This window comes from Octodon degus, unplaced genomic scaffold (genome assembly GCF_000260255.1).
Source record: "Octodon degus isolate 3935 unplaced genomic scaffold, OctDeg1.0 scaffold00119, whole genome shotgun sequence".
NCBI classification, from domain to species: Eukaryota; Metazoa; Chordata; class Mammalia; order Rodentia; family Octodontidae; genus Octodon; species Octodon degus.
This window is the reverse complement of record NW_004524695.1, coordinates 7,050,305-7,070,071: the sequence shown is the minus strand read 5'-3', so window position 1 is coordinate 7,070,071 and position 19,767 is coordinate 7,050,305. Positions and strand designations below refer to the sequence as shown.

The 19,767-nt window shown below is 38.7% G+C and overlaps 1 protein-coding gene and 1 non-coding gene across 2 annotated transcripts in view; one reads left to right on the top strand and one right to left on the bottom strand.

Annotated features, from left to right (window-relative positions):
- The window catches only part of Cdkal1 (CDK5 regulatory subunit associated protein 1 like 1), a 732,899-nt gene that overhangs the window by 254,817 nt on the left and 458,315 nt on the right, over positions 1 to 19,767 (top strand). The window lies entirely within an intron of this gene.
- LOC111812298 lies at positions 13,024 to 13,125 on the bottom strand. The gene has a single exon (XR_002817835.1). It is a non-coding gene; the product is annotated as a small nucleolar RNA U13 (small nucleolar RNA).

Here is a 19,767-nt window from a genome sequence, read left to right as displayed (position 1 = left end):
TTAGAAGGGAAATTTTGCTAAATGCTCTGTTTGCAAACTAAATTGTTAATGAACTGAGATATTAACATATTTTGTTGAGAAACTTTTATTTATTCATTCATTTATTTTGAGGTAGGGTCTCACTTTATAGTTCAGGCTGGCCTTGAACTCACTGAGACCCTCCTGTGATCGCCCCGAGTGCTAGAATTGCAGATGTGTACCGCTGTGCCTGCCTGGTGCTTGTTGAACATCTGTGTTCATGATGAGAGACTGGCCAGTGTTGCTTATTTTTGGTTGGCTCTTTTCTGATTTTGGAATCAGGGCAATGCTTGCCTCCAGAAATGACTTTTGGAGGAGTGCTTCTCTTTCCATTTCATTAAAAAATTGAGCAGTATTGGCATTAAGGATTCTCTAATGTTCTTGTAGAACTCACCAGTGAGTCCTATGGGATCTGTGCTTTTCCTAGTTGGTAGGTTTTTTTTTTTTTTTTTTTAAATTCTTTAGTTTCACTTCAGTGACACTGGATTCTTTAGAATTTTATTTCTTCTTAGTTCAGCTTTGGTAGTTCCTATGTATTTATTCATTTATTCTAAACTTTCCATTTTAGTGTCCTTAGGTTTATCATTAGTTTATTTGAGCTGGCTCCATTTTCCTGATGTAAGGGTTCATCATTATACAGGTTCCCTTTAGGTCATAGGACTGCTTTCATTTTGTCTCATAGGTTCTGGTATATCGTACTGCATTATCATTTGATTGTAAGAAATGTCTGATATCTTTTCATTTTATTTGTAACCCACTGATTCTTTAATAGTGAATTACTTAATATTTATGAATTTGCATACCTCCTGTGGAATGTTAGCATTGATTTCTAGTGTTATTGCATTATGATCTGATGCTATGAGTGGGATAGTTTTGATTGTTTTCCATTTAGCTAAGCATGCTTTATAGGCTAGTGTGTGTTCATTTGGAGAAAGTCCCAATTTCTACTGAGAAGAACATGTATTTTGTTGCTTTTGGATGGAATGCTGTAGATAGATATTTTTTCAAGTGTTTGGCTCAATTCTGATATTTTCTTGTGGGTTTTTTTTTCATCTAGTTGATCTGTCCACCTGTGACAGGGGATAGTGAGGTCCTGTACTGCATTTGTGTTGCTGCTTTTCTTACATTTCCTGTCCATTAGTGTTTGTTTTATGAAATTGGCTACATTAGTATTTGGTGCATGTATGTTTATATTTGTTATCTCTTCCTGATAAATTATTCCCTTAACCAATATGTATTTATCTTTTTCATCTTTTCTCATCTATCTTGGTTTGAAACCCACTTTGTCTGAAGTTAGGATGGTAACTCCTTCCTTTTGCTGGTTCTGCATGCATGAAATACTGTTTTCTATCCTTTGATATTTTTAATCTCTGAGTTTCTTTTTGAAATAAATGTGTTTATTTTATTGTGCATATTTTTGAATCTTGTTTCTTGGTCCATTCTAGCAATATGTGTTTTTTGATTGGGTATTGAGACCATTCACATTGCAAGTTATTACTGGTAGACACTGACTTATTTGTGTTATGTTCCTTTCCTGGTGCTGATTTAGGTGTTTGTTTGCTTGCTTGCTTGTTTGTTTCATCCCTTTTGCTTAGCTACTCATTCCATCATTTATATTCATTGCTTTGACTTGATATTGTCAGCTTTATTGTCTCTTTCTAGGACATCCTTGAGAATGAATTTCTTGTTGTGCTCCTTGTCATGAAAATACTTTATTTTGCTGTGAATTTTGTAGGTAAGTTTTGCAGGATACATAAATCAAGGTTGCTATTATCTTTTAGGACTGAAGCCCTCCTGACTTTAAGGTTGTGTAGAGAGGTCTGCTGAAATTCTAATGGGGATGCGATTCAGTGCCTTTCACAAACAGCTTTTAGGATTTTTTGTTCCTGTGATGGACTTCTGGTATTTGAATATAATGTGGATTTCTGTATACCTTACTTAACTGTGTTTATTGCTGTTTGTTTCTTTCCATATATTTGTAAATTTTTTTGCCATTATATCTGTGAAGTTTTTTTAAATGTCATTTGTGCTGTCTTCTGATTTTTCAGTTATTCCAGTTATTCTTAAATTAGTCTTCTTTGCATTATGTAGTATCTTTGGATCCATTTTTCACATCTTGTTTTTAATGTGTATTTTGAGTGGTTGGTCTTTGAGATGCAGTTTTTTTGGTGGTACCAGGAATCAAACTCAGGGCCTTGTGCAAGCACTTATTCCACTGAGCTTCCCCTCCAGCCCGAGTAGTTGGTCTTTGAAGGTTTCATTGTCTTCTAGTTCTGAAATTCAGCCCTCATATTAGTCGGTTTTACTATCTATAATCCTTTGTCACAGCCTTTCAATCTGACAACATTGGTTAATTTGGGAAGGGAGGACACCATGTAGTTAGCCCAGCATCCAAGTTTTCTGGGAATATACTCTAATATTGTTAATAGCACACAGGTAATTTGAGTGTTAGATTATAGAGAACTAATGAAAATTGTGTGACCTTGTTAATATCAAGGGGATCATCTACTGTATTACTGTCCAAAACAACTGGGTATTAACATAACAAAAAGGGCCATTTATATAACATCTTAAGTCTAAAAGAGAAATCCATAATTGTGATGCAGATATTAAGGCAACCCAGGTATTGAGTTACTGCTAATATGTGGTAAATGTGACAGTTCTTTCTCTATTACTGGTAGAAAAGAATTCAACAGTAATTTTGCAGCATTAAATATCAAAAGTTGAACAAAATTTTATTATTATTCTGGATACAAGCTTTGGAACTGGGGAAATGCAAGAGGAAAATTTAGAAACCTTCAACTCTGGTATGAGAAGGACAAGAGAGAAGTGGTCAAAGGAACCTATTGGGGAGTAGAAGCAAGTTTATGGAATTAGGTAAGATATGAGAAAAACTGACAAGAGATAGAAAATATGTGAAAACAAAGAACAAAAAATTATAAAACATAAAAATAAGAGGGGAAATTAAAGGAAGAAAAATTAAGAGTGAAGAGAAAAAAATAAAGATATAAAAACAGAAGAAGTAAGAGAGATAGGAAGCATGGAAGAAGGACTAAGGAAAGGGACAAAGGAAAACTCTCAAAGTTGTTATTTTGCAGCGTCTGAATCCCAACTCTTGGAGAAACTGAGCTGTTGTTGCTTATCACTTGGTCGTTTTTCTGCAAGTCTCCTCCACACCTGTTTTTACAACCCTGGCTTTCTATTGGGGGGCAGTTATCAGCCACATTTACTGTAATTTTGATCATACTTTCTAAAGAGACTCATGAAAGAAGATTTCAAAATGTGGCAAGAAGGATGTGATAAGTGTGTTAAAATTGAGCAGATTTTGGGGGGCATTAATGGGAGTGAATCTTTAACTGTAATAATAAAAATTTGAACATTTATTTTTCAAGCACTCCTTTTACATAGGAGCAAGACCAATTACTTTTTGTGTGAAGAATCTAATTTCCTAAGGGATAAAAGTTACAATTAATTTAGTGGATAAGAAATAGAGAACATAAAGAGATGTCAGCAAGGGCAGATAGGGAAACAGAAGAAGAAACGTTTGGAGCCATCATAGTAACTAGCCAGGAAGGAAGGAGAGCCTGCAGTTGATTGAGGAATGGGAAAAAGGGATGGCAGAGCTGTGTTGCTGATGAGTGTGGAGTTTGGCAGGCTCCCATGGGCTGACTTGTATCTGTGGGTCTGAACCTCCAAGGAAAGGAGATAGGAACACGAGGAACATAAGGGAAACGAGGTTTCAGGTGGAGGAGTGGGAGAGAATGTGGCCCTGGGGTGAACTGTCAATGCCACTCGTGTGGAAGAAGAGACAGAGTTGTTAATGTCATGGGGGAAATTAGAGAAACCAGACTATCAAACCCTGTCACATTGTTTGCAGTCCTGCAGAGAAATAATACTGTGGTAGGTGAACCACTTGCATAGGTCAGTTTAGAGCTCAAGAAGTTCTTCAATAAGAGGAACTTCTTTTCAGGAATTCAGCCATGAAATACCAGAAGTGGTCTTTAGAGAATAAAAACAATTTTGTTTGTTTTTTAATCTGAAGTAAGTAATAGAAATAGATTGAGGGAGAAGTTCCTTAGAGGGATCATGAACACAGGATTAGCAGCAAGCATTCGAAAGGAATAAGACACATTTGTGCTTCTGTGGAGATAAGAATGAAGGATGGGAGTATAAAAAGTGATTAGTTTATTTTCTCTTAGATGTTTTGACCAACTTAATTTAGAGAAAGGAAATAATTTGCTTCATGGTATTAGACAAATGAAGGGAGAGGTTTTCAGTTAGGTAGTTAACACAACAGCTTCTTTTTTGATGATATTTTAAGACAGGGCTGGTTCTTTCTCCAAATATCCCCACCTGGATTTGTCAGTTCTCCTTTTCTCTTGTCAGTTCTCCCTCCCTCCCTCCCTCCTTCTCTCTTTCCCTCTTTCCCTCTCTCCCTGTCTCTCCCCTGCCCTCCTCAACTGGAAATTATATCTAAACATGTTAGGTTCTAAGTAAATATTTGGCCAGGAATAACTGAGTTTATGTAGTGAAGATAGCAAATGTGAAGATTCATGCCTAAGTATTTCATCCTTCTCATTCACTTAGCAAGGTGAGGTCATAGCTCCCAACTGCAATAGGGTACAGTGGCATGGACAAAAACCCAAAAAATATCACCAGAAGTGCTGCAGGCTGCACAGTAAACAGGCCTTTCTGCAGAAAGTGAGGAAAGGGTGGACAGCCCAGTTGTTGTTGGGATCCCCCACCCCAGCAGAATCCTCCTCAATATCCTTCCTTTCTTCCTTCCTTCCTTCCTTCCTTCCTTCCTTCCTTCCTTCCTTCCTTCCTTCCTTCCTTTATGTATTTATTTATTTATTTATTTATTTACTTACTTAAAAGGAGCAAGGAAACAAGTAGAAAGGCAAGGGTAGAAGATGGTATAGGATATGAGAAATAACAAGTTTAGCATTGGGGTAGAAATAAAATCCCAGTTTTCTTTTGCCTTCTCTGTCACTGTTAAAGTCATCACCTTGACAGTCCCTTGGCAGTTTTCATCTTGCAGAACAAGAGTTGGATGGTGCTTAACAGTTGTGATGGAGTTACGTCACTTTTTAGATCACTCCCATCATCTTATCCATAGTTTGAAGGTTTAAAATCCCCTCATAGTTAAACCTCGTCATGTAACACATACTGATACTTTCTCTCTTCAAATTAATCTTCCTTGTTATTTGCCGTCTGTCAGATATAAAATGATAGTATACAGAGACATTTAAGAGAAATTTTGTTTTCTTTCCACTTGCTTACCTTTTGAATTTATTATTTGGTTAAAATAACATATTTGTTCTTTTTTCCCCTATAGCATTTTAGCTGGAGGAAATGGTTATAACTTGATGTTTCTGTTTTTCCCTCCCTCCCTCCTCCTCCTTTCCCTCCCTCCCTCCCTCCCTCCCTCCCTCCCTCCCTCCGTCTCCCTCTCTCTCTGTCTATCTGTCCCCCCCCCCAGCATGTGGTGCTGGGGATCTAACCGTGGTCCCTGCATGCTTGCAGCTGTAGACCACTGAGCTATCTCACCGGCCCAATTACAGGCTTGCTCCACCATGCCTAGTTTTGGTGGCTAGCTATGTGCAGCTGGGTGCTTGTGCTTACCAGGCAGGTGCTTAGACCACCAAGCTATCTCTCTGGCCCTCACTTTTTTACTGAAATGCCTGAATTTATTAGTCTCTGTTCTCTATACATTGGCTTTCTACAAGTATTTAAACAAGTGAAAGAACAAAAATGTACATTTATCTCACATAAATGAAATTGTTTTTGAGAAGTACTAGAGCTTTTCAGTTCAAATATTTAAAATACAAAACAGTTACCAAACAAACACAGTCATAGTACAATTGAAAATATAACCCTTAGGTGCTTACCCCATGACCAGGTCTGGTGGTAGGCACTGAGTGTGCACACAAAGATAAACACACATTTCTCACCTCAATATGTGACTTGTACTGAAATAGCTGAAATACACAACTATAAACAGTTATTTGAAACGCCTCTAAGTACTTAGATCTCATCCTGTTTTTGAGAACATTATTTGAAGTCATCGTACATCTGTCTTTCCAGGAGCTTGGGTATTAGGAGTAACTCCTTAGACTTACAAATTTGGCAGCTGTTGGATAGCCTCTTTCTGTCTCTCTCAGGAGATGGAGTGGCAGTAATGTGAAAAATGGGACTTCTCCTTCGAGTCTGTCCTCATATAAGACTTGGGCACATGTGGAAAATAGGACCATAACTTCAGTGGTTGTGTGTGTGTGTGTGTGTTTCTAGGGACTTAATCCAGGTTCTTCACATTGAGACACATCCCCAGTTGTTTCTTTCTTTTCTTTGTTTTGATTTTTTTTGACATGGGGTCTTGCATGTTGGTCAGAATGGCCTTAAATTTGCAATCTTCTTATCTCAGTTTCCCACATTACAAATTGTATCTTTTAATGCTAGTATAAATTACAGCTGTCAGCAACTTACATTCTATAGAAAAGCTATTTTTTGTGGAATTTAATTAAAAATATTAAAATCTTGAATTGAGGTCATATAGAGATCCTCTAGCAGTCTGAATCTATGTGAAATAACACTTACATGAGTGTGAATCTTGACTATTTTGAGGTTTCTTTTTGTGAAGATTATACATTTTAGTGTACTTAATACTGACTTGTTGAATTTGTGCCTTGTATGTGATGATACCAATTTAAAAAAGCAGTTCTTTTTTCAATTCATGCTAGACTGTTGCTGAAATGTCCTCATGACCTCTTTAGAATTTGCTCATTTGAGGGCAGCCATGACAGACTTGTTTGGCAATCAGTCATAACACTTTTGTCCAGAAAGCACTATCTCAAGATCATATTCTTTCCAAAAAGAGTTTATCAGACTTTTGGTCAATCTCAAATATAAAGAATGTAGGTTGTTCTCTTTTACATATTGGCCATAATATTTACATGACAACCTGAGCCAGTTTGTCATATGTAATTGTTAGTGAGGTTTTTCTTTTTTAAGGAAAGGGGAGAAAAATCATAGACACCAATGAGAATTTGTTGCTCCCCTTTAATTCATCTGTCAGATTATAATGAAAGCAAGTCCCAGTCTAGAATCTACAATAAAAATTTATTAAACAGGTTGGCACAGTCCAGCTGTTCTTGCAAGCTTGGTGGAGTCCTCAGTCTCTCTCCTTTTAGCTGATGAGGTTAGAGCTCACATGCAAGGTTCACTGCACCTGGATGATATGGTGCAGTAGCTCACTGTAGAGAGTAGGGATGCCACAAACAGAACCCACCACCCAGTGGAGTGAGGGGAGTTGAAGGACTGGAAACATTCACATCCTTAAAGGTTGAGACTTGTGCTGTTGAAGGTGTGTTCTGTGGAGCAGTGGTCCATCGATAATCACCGACTGTTGGCCCATCATGAAGAGAGAAGGTGGGAGGAGCATCTCAGAAGCTGCATAGGTGGTGTAATATTGCCACCATGTATTTTACTTCATTCTCATTGCTTTTGTTTTTTTTCTTTTTCCCACAAATACTAGTTTACTGTAGGTTGGAAATAAAAATCCTGGTTTGAGAAATGTGGGACTAGGTTTATAAGTTGTGTGATTCTTTACACTGCCCTAGAAAATATTTTAGCCAATCCACTTTATCTTGACCACCTCAGATTTTAGCAGTGAGATCCCATATCTACTGTCTTTTATGCTGTTTGGTAACAATGATGGTTAGTAGTTAACCACTGCTTTTAAACATTGGAACTTGGGGATCACCTGCTTGGGGTCCCCCTTCTTTCCCTCTCTTGGACAGAAGCTTTCTTTTCCTCAATAAATATATTTTGCTCATAATCTCCATTTGTTCCTAAAATTCCTTCTTCAGTTTTAGAGAACACAAACTCATCCCAGGAACCTTCCATGTTTGCAGTTTCATTTTTCCCCTGTATCACTTGGAGGTCATCCACCTGAGATCATTTGTTCCCCAATGTCATTTGGAGGTTCCCACCGAGATCATTGGTAAGAGAGTTTGTTTTTGTTTTTGCCAGGTACCAAATTTCTTTATTTGAAGAATTAAAGAACTTAAGTAGATGTTCTGGTACAGTTTATAGAAAGGTTAAGGTAGCCCCAACATGCATGTGCTGTCTTGGTGACATTAGTTCTCATTGTCACTGTCCCCCAGGGTATGCTTGTCAAAGAGGTAGTCCTCTATGCCAGACTGGGGGCTCCCATCTTGCGCAGGTTGATCACATGGTCACCCAGCTCTTTGATGGCCTTCAGCTGCTCATCCAAGTAGTGTGTCTTGATGAAGTCAGACAGGTGGGGGGCGTTCTTATCAGTGTCCAGCTTGTGCAGCTCCAGGAGGGACTGATTCACACTCTTATCCAAGTGCAGCGCGCACTCCATCGCATCCAGCCCATTCTCCCAGTCGGCAAGGTCTGGTTTCTTGATATCCTGAAGGAAGATCTGGTGCTGGTTCTGCAGCTTCATCAACTTCTCAGCATGTTCTCTCTCCTCATGGGATTGGTGAAGAAAGTATTTGGCGAAGTTCTTCAAAGCCACATCATCGCGGTCAAAGTAGTAAGACATGGACAGGTAGACGTAGGAGGCATAGAGCTCCAGGTTGATCTGGTGGTTGATGGCGGCCTCGGTGTCCTGGTGGTAGTTCTGGCGCACTTGCGAGGCCAAGACGGTCATCATGGCGGCGGGTGAGGCTGGGCAAGGCGGTGTGGCGAGGTTGGGCCAGGGCCCGCTCTGGTCAAGCACTGTTGAAGCAGGAGGCCGTGGCGACGCTCAGCAGAGAGCCTGAACACAGTTATGTGTTTGCTTTTCTTTCATAAATTCCAGGTTGGGACTTGCTTAGGTAACAAATTTTTATGCTTCAAATGTTGATATGTCTTTGCCCATTGCTTATAATATTGTTCATGCTTTGCTTTATTAGTCTTGTCTCATAGCCTTCCCATAATTGCTTAAAATTGCTTATGCTTTGTCTTTTATATGGTTTTGTTAAAATGTTGGTCAAAATGTAAGTTAAAACATGGAAATGTTAAAGGTTATGATATTTCTCTAATGGGACATTTTTATGACTGTGTTGTACTTGCATATGTTGCATTTGAACTAGATGCTAAATGTACTACCATTCCTTGCTTGACTTTAGACAATAGTGCTAGAGAGTAATGTTAGTTAGCTTCCTAGTGGATTTTATGTGAACTTATGTAAAATGGAACTGTTATTTTATTTTATTTTTTAAATGGGACTTTTAAATCCAGCTCAGACTTAGACTATATGCCTGTATATGAAACATGGGATTCCTTTTGCCAACTAAATGACAGTAGGTCAGCAACCATTCTCAAAGACTTGGAGGACAGGTTTCACTGGGACAGACTGGCTCTGATTCCTCCTCTACATGCTAGAGGACATGTCAGGTCTGCTCTGTTTCAGTTTCCTGTCTTTGGCCTTACTCCTAATTTTCCTACCCTTTTATACTTTCTTTTTTAGAGGCATGTAAAATTAGGAAAACGCTAGACTGTTCCAACTGAATGAAGCCCTTAAAAAAATGAGTGTTAATGCCAAAGACAGGGAGGTCATTTTAGAGAAAGGGCACATACTGCATCTCTGGGTCAGATGAGACAAAGAGGACTATGCCCATCCAGGAGGACATGTATAAAAGCTGTGTCCTGGCTTAGTTTTCTGGGCAGGTCTCTTTCAGGAGGCTAAACCTGAGACATGGTGGAGAGAACAGACTTCTGGGTGACCCCAGAAGGAGCTAGCTCCAAAAGCAGCACATTTGTGGGATCAAAACACATTTAGTATGAGAGAGGATCTCCAACCTTTTCTCCTAGGTCCAGATATCATTTGGGTGCATAAGAGCTAAGTCACAGACTTTAAAACCTTTATTGTAAAGCCCTAGGTAATCTTGTTCAGGCTGTTAACTGTCCCTTGTAGAACTTGGACAAAGAGTGATTACTATGCCAGCTACTAAATGCTCTTAGAGCAGCTGCCACTGTTTGAAGCAAAGGACAGATTTCCCCACCTGTTCTTTGGTGAATCCCCACTGAAGCCAATGGCTTATGGAATGTGGACCAGAGAGACAGCTGGATTCCTTTCTGGAGACTGATGTCTGGTTGTGTGGGCCAATAGAAACTGAGAACACCTGAGGGGTCATGGCCAGGGCTACTTTCTGGCGGATACCTAAAGGTGCTTGGTAGAAACTGGCTTTTAACCACTGAAAGATCTCCACTTATCTATTGTGCTTTTCTCTCCCCTGTCCCCCTGTCCCCCTGTCCCCCTGTCTCCCTGTCTCCCTGTCCCCCCTCCCCCTCTCCTCCTCCCTCTCTTAGTAAACTAAGAATTCTACCTGAACTTTGCAGTAGAATCCATTAATGAATCACTCCTTCAGAAATTAGGCTGAGGGGTCCGGGGAAATGGCTCAGTGGAATAAGCGCTTCCCTGGCAAATGTAAGGGCCTGAATTCAATCCCAGATGCCGAAAAAAAAGAAATTAGGCTGAGACAGCTTGCAATAATTTACATTCTGCAGCCGCTATCAGGAGTGATTTACACCTGTGTCTTACATGTTAACTAAGAGTAAAAAAGATTTTTGTCAGCTTTAATGTGTTTTTGCCAATATAGAAAATATGATTGCTAGATGATAAATGTAAGTTTTAACTGAAAGCTTCAAAGACTTAATAAGAAAGGCTGCCTTGGTAACTAGATGGAAGAACACAAGTGTCTTGGAGATTTCTTTGCCCTAGGGCCCAGGCCAAAGTTCCTCCAGTCAATTATCTCTTTTGTCTACCTCCAAAGGTAATCTCTTTTACCATACAGCAAGGAAAGTGCTCTGCTTCCAATGCATCTTTTTATACAATAGTTATGCTTCCTTCTGTAGACATAACTGTTGCCAGAACAATTGTAACATATTTAGAAATATTCAATAAGAGTAAGTTTATGGTTCGCATGATTCATGCGATTCTCGGGAGAAAAAAAATCACGCGCCAGTTTGAGGGTGGATAGGCTGTTCAGATCTTGTATCCCCTCTCTCCAAGAGCATTACCTGCTGTGCAGTAGTCTACTCTTGGGATGCCTTGAGGTAAGGTGGAGACATCCAGAAGTCTGTCTTTTTGCATTCCAGATTATGGGGATTTCACAGTCCAAGTCTCTTACTCCTTTAGAGTGCATCAATATGCACTGGAAGACGTTTGATCTATACACACTGAAAAAGAACCATTTAATATTTTTCTGCACATGTGCATGGTCTGTGTACCCCCTAGAGCCAAAATGGAATGAAGAGGAAAGTATCAATTATGACACTATTTTACAATTAGAAGGATACTGTAAAAGGCCAAATGGTAAAAAATGTCTTATGGTTAGATTTTGTTTGCATTGAGGAAGTCATTGTTGTCCAGTTTTGAAATGTAAATGTGAGCTACAGGAGAACCATGCAGTTCAAGTGCCTAAGGCATTCACTATCCTGGACCCTAAGGCAGGCCCAGGATAGTGCAGGCCCCAGAGTTTAGACTCAGCTTCCCAAGTGGTGTATTATGACTAAAGGACACTTGGCCTATCTCCTCTCTCTGGCAGGACTGCTATTTCTACCTGTCATTTCCACAAGGAGCCCTGAGTAATCATGACTAGGGGAAAACCCAGCCTGTTGCTGGATATTAGCAGAGGTCTCTTTGTCCTTCTTCAACCCTGACCTTTCTTCCAGTCACCATACCTCCATAAAAACAGACTTTAGAAGACATTTTGCTTTAGCTGTGACTGAGATACTGCAATATATGTTCAGATTGCTTATTAATTAAAATGATGCGGAGACTGATTTTTTACAAATGTAATATACATTATTCATGTATAAGACTTAAAAGGTATTTCACTAGTTAAAATAGATCCCCAAGGACAGATAAAATCCTGTCAGCATAAAAGGTTTCTAAAGACACTGACTACACAGTGTCCAATAGCTTTGTGCCTATAGATAGAGCCAGGTCTTCTTGTATTTGCGACATAAAACTCAGCCTTAGTGTTAGAAGGAAAAATCCCTCTGCGGTGCCCCTCGCTTACTATGGGGGTCATATCTAAAACACTGGATGGAACATTGGTTTAATCTGAGTGAATAATATATATTTCATAAGAAGTATATAAGTTCATCTGGTTGATTTCTAATGTAACTCAGGTATTCATACTCATAGTTAATAGAGGAGTGATCTCTCTTTACTAATGGTAGAGGGGCTTACAGGAAACTGACTCTGTAAAGGCACTATGTATAGCTAGTGAGTTACAATTGCTATTCCTTTAAAAAGGTTTCTAACTTACCTGTTGCTCGAATGCTCATTCTTTTATTATACATGCTGTAATTTCTCAGAAATTTTATTTCTTAGAAGATACCAAAACCCAGGTAATCGTATAGGGAAAAACCTGTAGCAAATATGCTTGATTACTTTTAGATTCGTTTTCCTGGGATCCATTAGATTTTGTCTATAGAGACATACTAAGGCCTTAACTATCCACCTTATACAGCCCACATGAACTGAGCTTTCTCAGGGTTTCCTGCCTTATTACAAGGCAAGCTCTCTTCACTTTCCTTGGGCAGGTCTGATTGCCCTCAAAGATGCTTCCTCTATCAGTCTAATCCTATGTCAGGAAATCCACTGCAAGGGAAGTGCCCTGACATTCCTTGGGCAGGGCTGCCTGCAGGAGGCCTTAAAACCAAAAAGTTATATCTTGCTTGGTGGGCCCCAAGTATCTGACACAGGCTGCAGAAGTTAGAAGGGTTTGCTGAAATGAATTGGTCTCAGTTGTGTTTTGTAGTAGAAAGGATACGGAATGGAATTATAGACAAAAAATGAGAAGGGTGGTACTAGTAGCCTGCAGGAATGAAGGCCAGTTAGGAAACAGGAAAAAGTTATGCTTCCTTGGATCCAGAAGGAGAGAAGGGACATTTTAAGCAAAACTGTCCAAAGCTGCTACAGAGATAAAAAAGAAAGTGTTCACGATGGAGTCAGAGGAATTTTCCTTTTTTTTTTCCCTACGTCAGACGGGTAATGTGCCAACATCGCAACAAGGTTTGAGGCGAACACATCTCATGCATAATGCATGAACACCCAATCATCACGCTCATGAACCGAAGGATTGGAAGTTTCCGATTGAGGCGGTCATGGGTCTTCCCTTCTCAGCCTGAGGGAACCTGTGTTAGCTGCCAATATAAGGAGAAAGCCTGTTAAACTAGATGCTCATGCAGATGTGTCAGTAGTTACCCAGCCAGTGGCCCTACTTGCAAACTGGAGAGTATTCAGTGTTTTCCCTAGGTCTTGTAATTCATGTGCCCCCTGTAATAGGAGTTGGCCTGTTTATTTGGGACAATACCCAGTGGCCTTGGAAGACTATGTTAATATCTCTGAAAAAAGGGATTAAACCCCACATTTAAGAGATATCTGTTAATGGCCCTAAAAACATTCTGACAAGTCTTTTTTAATTACAAACTTAAAAAGTTATTATATTCCCGATCCTTTTACTAATGTTTCAATAGCTATTCAAAATATTAGATATCAAATCAATAGTATGTAAAATGCTGAGGTCCCCTGGACCCTATCTTTGTCATTTTTAGGGAAAGTCATTACTGCTTACTCGGTAAAAATCATTTTTGACTATATTCATAATTATCCTGTTGGTGTTATTATTAGGCCCATATATGTTGACTGTTTCTTTGGCTTTGTCTTCTCCAGACTGAAAAGGCTATTTTGCCTACCCAGAATAAAAATGCCTGGTGTCTATTGAGGGCCTTTATGTAGAACCTCTGGAGAGTATCTCTGCCAGTTTACAATTATGACCCTTTTCATCCTGAAGAAGCCAGAGTGGTCATCACCTGTGGTTCCCTCATGGCAGTTTGGGTTACTTCTTTAGAGGGGGGAATGTTGTAGCCAGCTGAATTACATAGAAGTATTATAGGCAGTCAGACAGGGCCAGGCCCTCAAGGAGACAGTATGGAAGACAAGGTAACTTTGCAACTTGGAAGAGATAGATACTCCCTATAGGCCAGACGGCAAGACAAAAGAGGAAACAAATATAGTTACATACTTCTCTAGGGATGGACATCAGGGATTGATATTCTAAACAGGTATCAATCACCTTGAAGGAGCCCAAATGAGCCACTAACCCAACCCTCAACAGGAAGAGACCTTGTCCTTTATTTGTGCCTGCTTGGTATGTGACTGGATTCCTCATTTCATACTGGATTTAATCAATTTTACCTGAGCAATGGTGCTTGTAATATCATTGGTTGACCATAGTTTTGTCCCACCTCATGCCCACCTAAGCGACTTCCCGTGTTCAACTTAGACCTGCCTCACTGCATGGTGTTCTTCTATAAAAGTCCCTGGAAGAGACAGCTTCCTGGAGATCACCTGCTTGGGCCCCTCTTCCATCCCTCTCCTGGACGGAAGCTTTCTTTTCCCCAATAAATAGATTTTGCTCATAAAAAAAAACTAAAACCTATTTCTATCATTTAATACACAGATTAGCAGTGCCTCTGGAGTGGACCAAAGATGAAAAGTGGCTGCAGCATATACAGTAATTTCCTCTAGAAGGTGATCTTTCTAGTTAAATACTAGCTAAAGTGACTTTCTTAGTGATGTAGTCTAAACTAACAGACAATTTATATTATATTTTCTGAAGTAAATTCTTTTAAATGTAAATTTATAGGTGTCCTCATGAGTGAGTTGAATTTTAAAATATAGATGCTATATTTGTATGATTGGCATCTCCCTAAGCAGAATGAAAAGTTGTCATTCATGTTCTTAAACTGTGCAGAACTGAATCTTTATCATAGTCATGATTGTGGAGTGTGACACCAGTCTGGAGAGGGTGGCAGAGTCTGTAGTATGTTGGACAGAGCTCTGTATTTGGAGTTTAGAACTGTAGGCCATAGCTAAGTGGCTCAGATAAAATAATAACTCTTTCCATCATAACCTTTTCTTGTGATATGAATATGGTATTACCTACTGTATATGTAGCCTGATACATTAATGTATTTTTTCTTAAGTTTGATACTGCTATATCTTATACCAGTGATGGTGAACCTCATAGAGTTGAGTGCCCAAACTGCAACCTGAAACCCACTGATTTACCACAACATAACAACACTGCAATTAAACTGTAATACTGAAGTTTTAGTTGAGAAAAAACAACTCATACATTAATATCCTGTTTTTTTTTTTTTTTTTTTTTTTTCTGGAAGAACTGGGGATTGAACTCATACTCTTGCACTTGCCAGGGAAGCGCTTATTCCACTGAGCTATCTCCCCGACCCTAATATCCTCTGTTTTAAAAGAAAACAATATGTATGCCATAAGTTTGCCACTACTCTTACACACTACTGACATTCTTCAGGGTCTTTCCCTAGCTTAAGGTCTTTTCATCATTTCTGTTACTTTTCTGTGAATTTGCTGGACCTACAGTAAGTTCCTGACTTATGAACCTTTAAGATGTGGGCTTTTACATTTATGAACAGATCTCACATCATGAACATGCACAGATGCAAACAAATCGTGGAAGTAGCTAGCGTGTATAACTTACTATTTTAAAGTGACTGTAAAAGTAAAAATAGTTTATTCACAGTACTTTTGTATGTGTATTTCAATTTTTTATGCTGTACATTGTATATTTGTGTCAAAGGTATAGAAAACTCTTGTCATGGTTTGGGGTTTTTTGCAAGGGAAACAATATAATAGAGGACACATTTTATAATATTTTATAATGGGTCGCCTAAAGAATTATATACAACAAGTGTAGGAAGCCTGTCCATACACTAAATATTAAAGATCCAGCTGAAGTGCCTAGAGCTCATAAGTCCCATAAGTTCACTTGGAGGCCTAGAGCCTACAACTAAGTCTCATGCAGGCCCACTTCATGGATCTGTGCTGGAAAGGCCCAAAGTAAGTGGTGGAGGCTAGAATGTCTTTGCCAGAAGGGTGAGAGACCTGAACTGGAGTTAGGAAGCAGTGTTCAAGGTAAGCTCCAGAGCTCCCCCAAAGTACCACAGCCATCCTCAGCAATAGTGAGGTCCCAAGCTCCTCTAGTGATGAAGAAAGCTGAGTTCCCATCAGGAAAGTCAGTGCCACAAGCTTCTCCATGATGTTGAGTAGTGCATCATCTTCCCCTCCAGAGCCAGGCAGCGATGCTCAAGGTGAGGACCAAAGCTCCTCCAAAAAGTTCATCGGGAAAGCCAGCATGACAAGGTCCTCCAGCAGAACTGCCCAAGAGAACTGGCAGCTTCCGCCAGCTCCAACAGCTTCTCTAGACAGCATCCCTGACAGTGTTCTGACCACTTCTGTTCTGCTTTTGTGCTGCTGGCAACAATCCTCAGCTAGGCCCTCTGCACCCAGCACCATGCTAGTTTAATTCAACTGGGTGTAGTAAGTTGACAACCAGTTAGAAATCCACTACAACTCTGTGTGAGACTTATAAGTAGTACCATTTACCAGTGTCTCCCTGGGAGGAAACACATTCCTAAGTTGAGAACTTACTGTACTCTGCAAGGTTAGGACTTCATTCTGTTCATCAGTTATTTGGTCTCCTACTTTAACTTGTACTTATAAGTGTATGTTTGACAAGCGGAAAAAACTCATATTAATCTGTCCTGTAGCTTTTAATGTAGTTTCTTTGTCACTTTATGTAATCCAAAATGTTTGTTCAGTGACAGCAGGGTTATTTAAATGCAGAAAACTTTTCTGGCTGAATAAGAGCATACTTCTAATTACTTCTCTTGGTATAGAGGATTGTTTTGTTGAAAAAAGACTATACTAATTTGGCCTATGAATGAAGTGAGGCTTATCATAATTAAATGTGTGAAACTGAAGTATTTACATTGACAATCTTGAACTTGTGGGAACATTTTTTACTTTTTTAGTTGTCCTGAAATATGCAGCATTTTGATATCTTCAGTGGAATCTCAGACTTTTAAAAATTTCCCTTAAATATTGGAAGATGAAATTTAAAAGTAATGTTTCTTTGCAGTGCATTATGAATGTGTATTTGGGAAGGATCATTCACAGGAACAGTGGATGGCACTATTGGCTTGTACCTGTGAAGTGATAAGCCTTACGTCTCAGAACTGCTGAATGTTGGCTTAGTAAACACCGTTAAAGCAAGTGGCACACCTACTGCAGTTTAGACAGTGGTAGTCTGGGGATTTAGCATTGCATTTTGTGTATGTAATCATTTTATATAAACTTTGAAATAGATATGTAGCTTTGCTATTTACTTAGATAACCAACTGCCAATTAAAAAAAAAATCATTTCAAATTGTAGCATGGTATAGAAAGACTCGATTGCCCTGCCTAAAAAATACATCTTGTTTATAACTTTTCTGATGAAACTAAGAAGGTACTTTGAATTTCAACTAAAATAGCAAAAGTACACCATTATAAAAACTACAGTTTAAAGGTACTTGAGTAGGAACACCATTTCTTCATGGTGGTGAATGTGACAGCTTAGAGGTACTCTCACAGGTTGGAAGGTTTATTATATATGTAATTTTTAGTTGAGGTTTATTTTTTGTTTCAGGTGCCACGGACTGAACCCAGAGTTTCCAGCTTGCTAGGCAAGCATTTTACTGCTTAGTTAAGTCCCCAGCCTCTATATTTGTAATTTTCTAAAAAGTTTTTTTAATATATATTCTTCATTTGCTATTTAAAAGTTCTATATTTGGACATTTATTCTACAAATATAGTTGAACATTTTTATTTATTTAGTTAGTTGTTACAAGGTCTCACTATGCAGTTCTTGGTGATCTTGCTTTCAGCCTCCCCAGCACTGGGATTACAGGCTTGTGCCACTATGCCTGGACTCTGGCCAGCTCAGCCTGCCTTGGTGGCAGGGCTGGCATGGCATGTGGTGCTGGGATCAAATCTTGGTCCCTGCACTTGCCTAAGTAGTTGCTTTAGTTTGCTGAGCTAATTTGCTGTCCCTGAACATTTAAGTGTGGATGATAGAAATAATTCATTTGGTGTTTACCCTTGAAATTCCCACATAAATAGGTATATTGCAAGTATTAAAAATTAAGTTAGAATATAAAAATTTAAGTACAATCTAAAAGTGAACAAAACTATTTTAATGGGACCATCATGGACTGTTTGGGATGTTTGAGCGCTCTTCCCTAGAAAGAAATATTTTAAGTTTTTCTATTAAAATTTACTAGTTAGGTGGATTTAAAGGCAATTTAAACAGTGTGAGAACAGAACAGACAAGACCCCACACTCACAAAGTGTGTGAAATTGTGAAGGCTGTAAATGGTGAGGGAATGGGTGCAAAGGCAACTGGAGATGTTTTGGCTTTGTCCTTTCATTGTGGGCTGCGTGACAATGTGTAAGTTACTCAGCCCCTTCATGAAGTTCGGTTTTCTCATGTGTAAAATAGGATTAATAGCCGTGTTATGAGTATGGAATGAGATCGTGTGTTTAAAGTAATCAGCACAGTGCCTGCATATAGCATCTGTTCAGTATATTTTGTGTTCACATATATATTCAATATATTGAATATATGCATATGTCACATATATATGAATATATATATATATATATGTTCAATAAATTCAATATATTGAATTCAAGATACAATTTCATTATAGACGTGAGTTTGTGAAGACAAACCTCAGGCTTAGACCACAGTGTACTTTAGTATCACAGTGCTGTGTCAGCAGTGTGACTTAAGCTACACCATCTAATCAGTGCTATTTTTTTTCTTGGCAATATTTGTTTATTAATTTATTAAAAGAATGCAAAATAGTGATAAAAAAGAGCATCAGAGACAATAGAAAGTTTCATTACAGTAATGGGAATTCAACAGTGGTTCCTATATTGCATGATGCTATCTTCAAGTTAGTTGTGCAGGTTACCAGATATAAAGTTTAAAGAAAAACAAAACAACAATAACAAAAAGTTGTCAGAAATTCAAAAGAATGATGATGGTAAAAAGATTAAAGAGAAAAAAAAAGCATTAAGTAAAGGTCCCATTCAAGCCAGCTCTAACCCTCTTAGGAATTTTTCCAAAATAACCAGTTATTTTCTAATGACCTATAAGGTCAGTGGCCTCTAGTCCCTTTTCTATCTGTGGACTGGTATTGTAGTTGCTTAGTTAATTGGAAAGAAAGCCACTTAGAGTGACAGCTTGAGTTTAATTTACAGGATCAACTGTTAGATCTGAAAAGATGCTGTGGGCAGCCTAGTTTTACAGAGAAGATGAGAACATGGGTAAATGTAGTGAGTTAATCAAACAAAAGAGACAGATTAGATTCTTTTGTGTATTTATATTGTACTGTGTGGGTTGTCTCTTAAGATACATTAGTTCATCCAAAGGAGTGGAATTTGAGTTTCTGGTTATGATGAGTTTTGAGGTATGGGACTGTCAAATCATGTAGATTCAGAGATAGAGGACTGGTATTCCTTCCTTTCTTACTGTCTTTTTTAAAAACAATACTTCAGTTGGGCAGTGTGGAAGTGAGTTGCTGTTGGGAGGGCTCAGTAGGCATGAGGGATCAGATGTACTCAGTGAGCCAGCATCTGTCAATTTCCTGTAGCTTCAGGAAAACTACTTTTTCCAGTCTTAACAGCAAGGGGAATATTTCCCAAATTTGCGGACCCCCAACTCAAATTATGCATAATTGAATACACATGACATTGTTGGAACTATCATTTTTGTGTAGTACAAGAATAATATATATCTTATGTTTATTTTTTTTTTTATTTTTTTTTAAATTTTTATTTATTTATTTATTAGA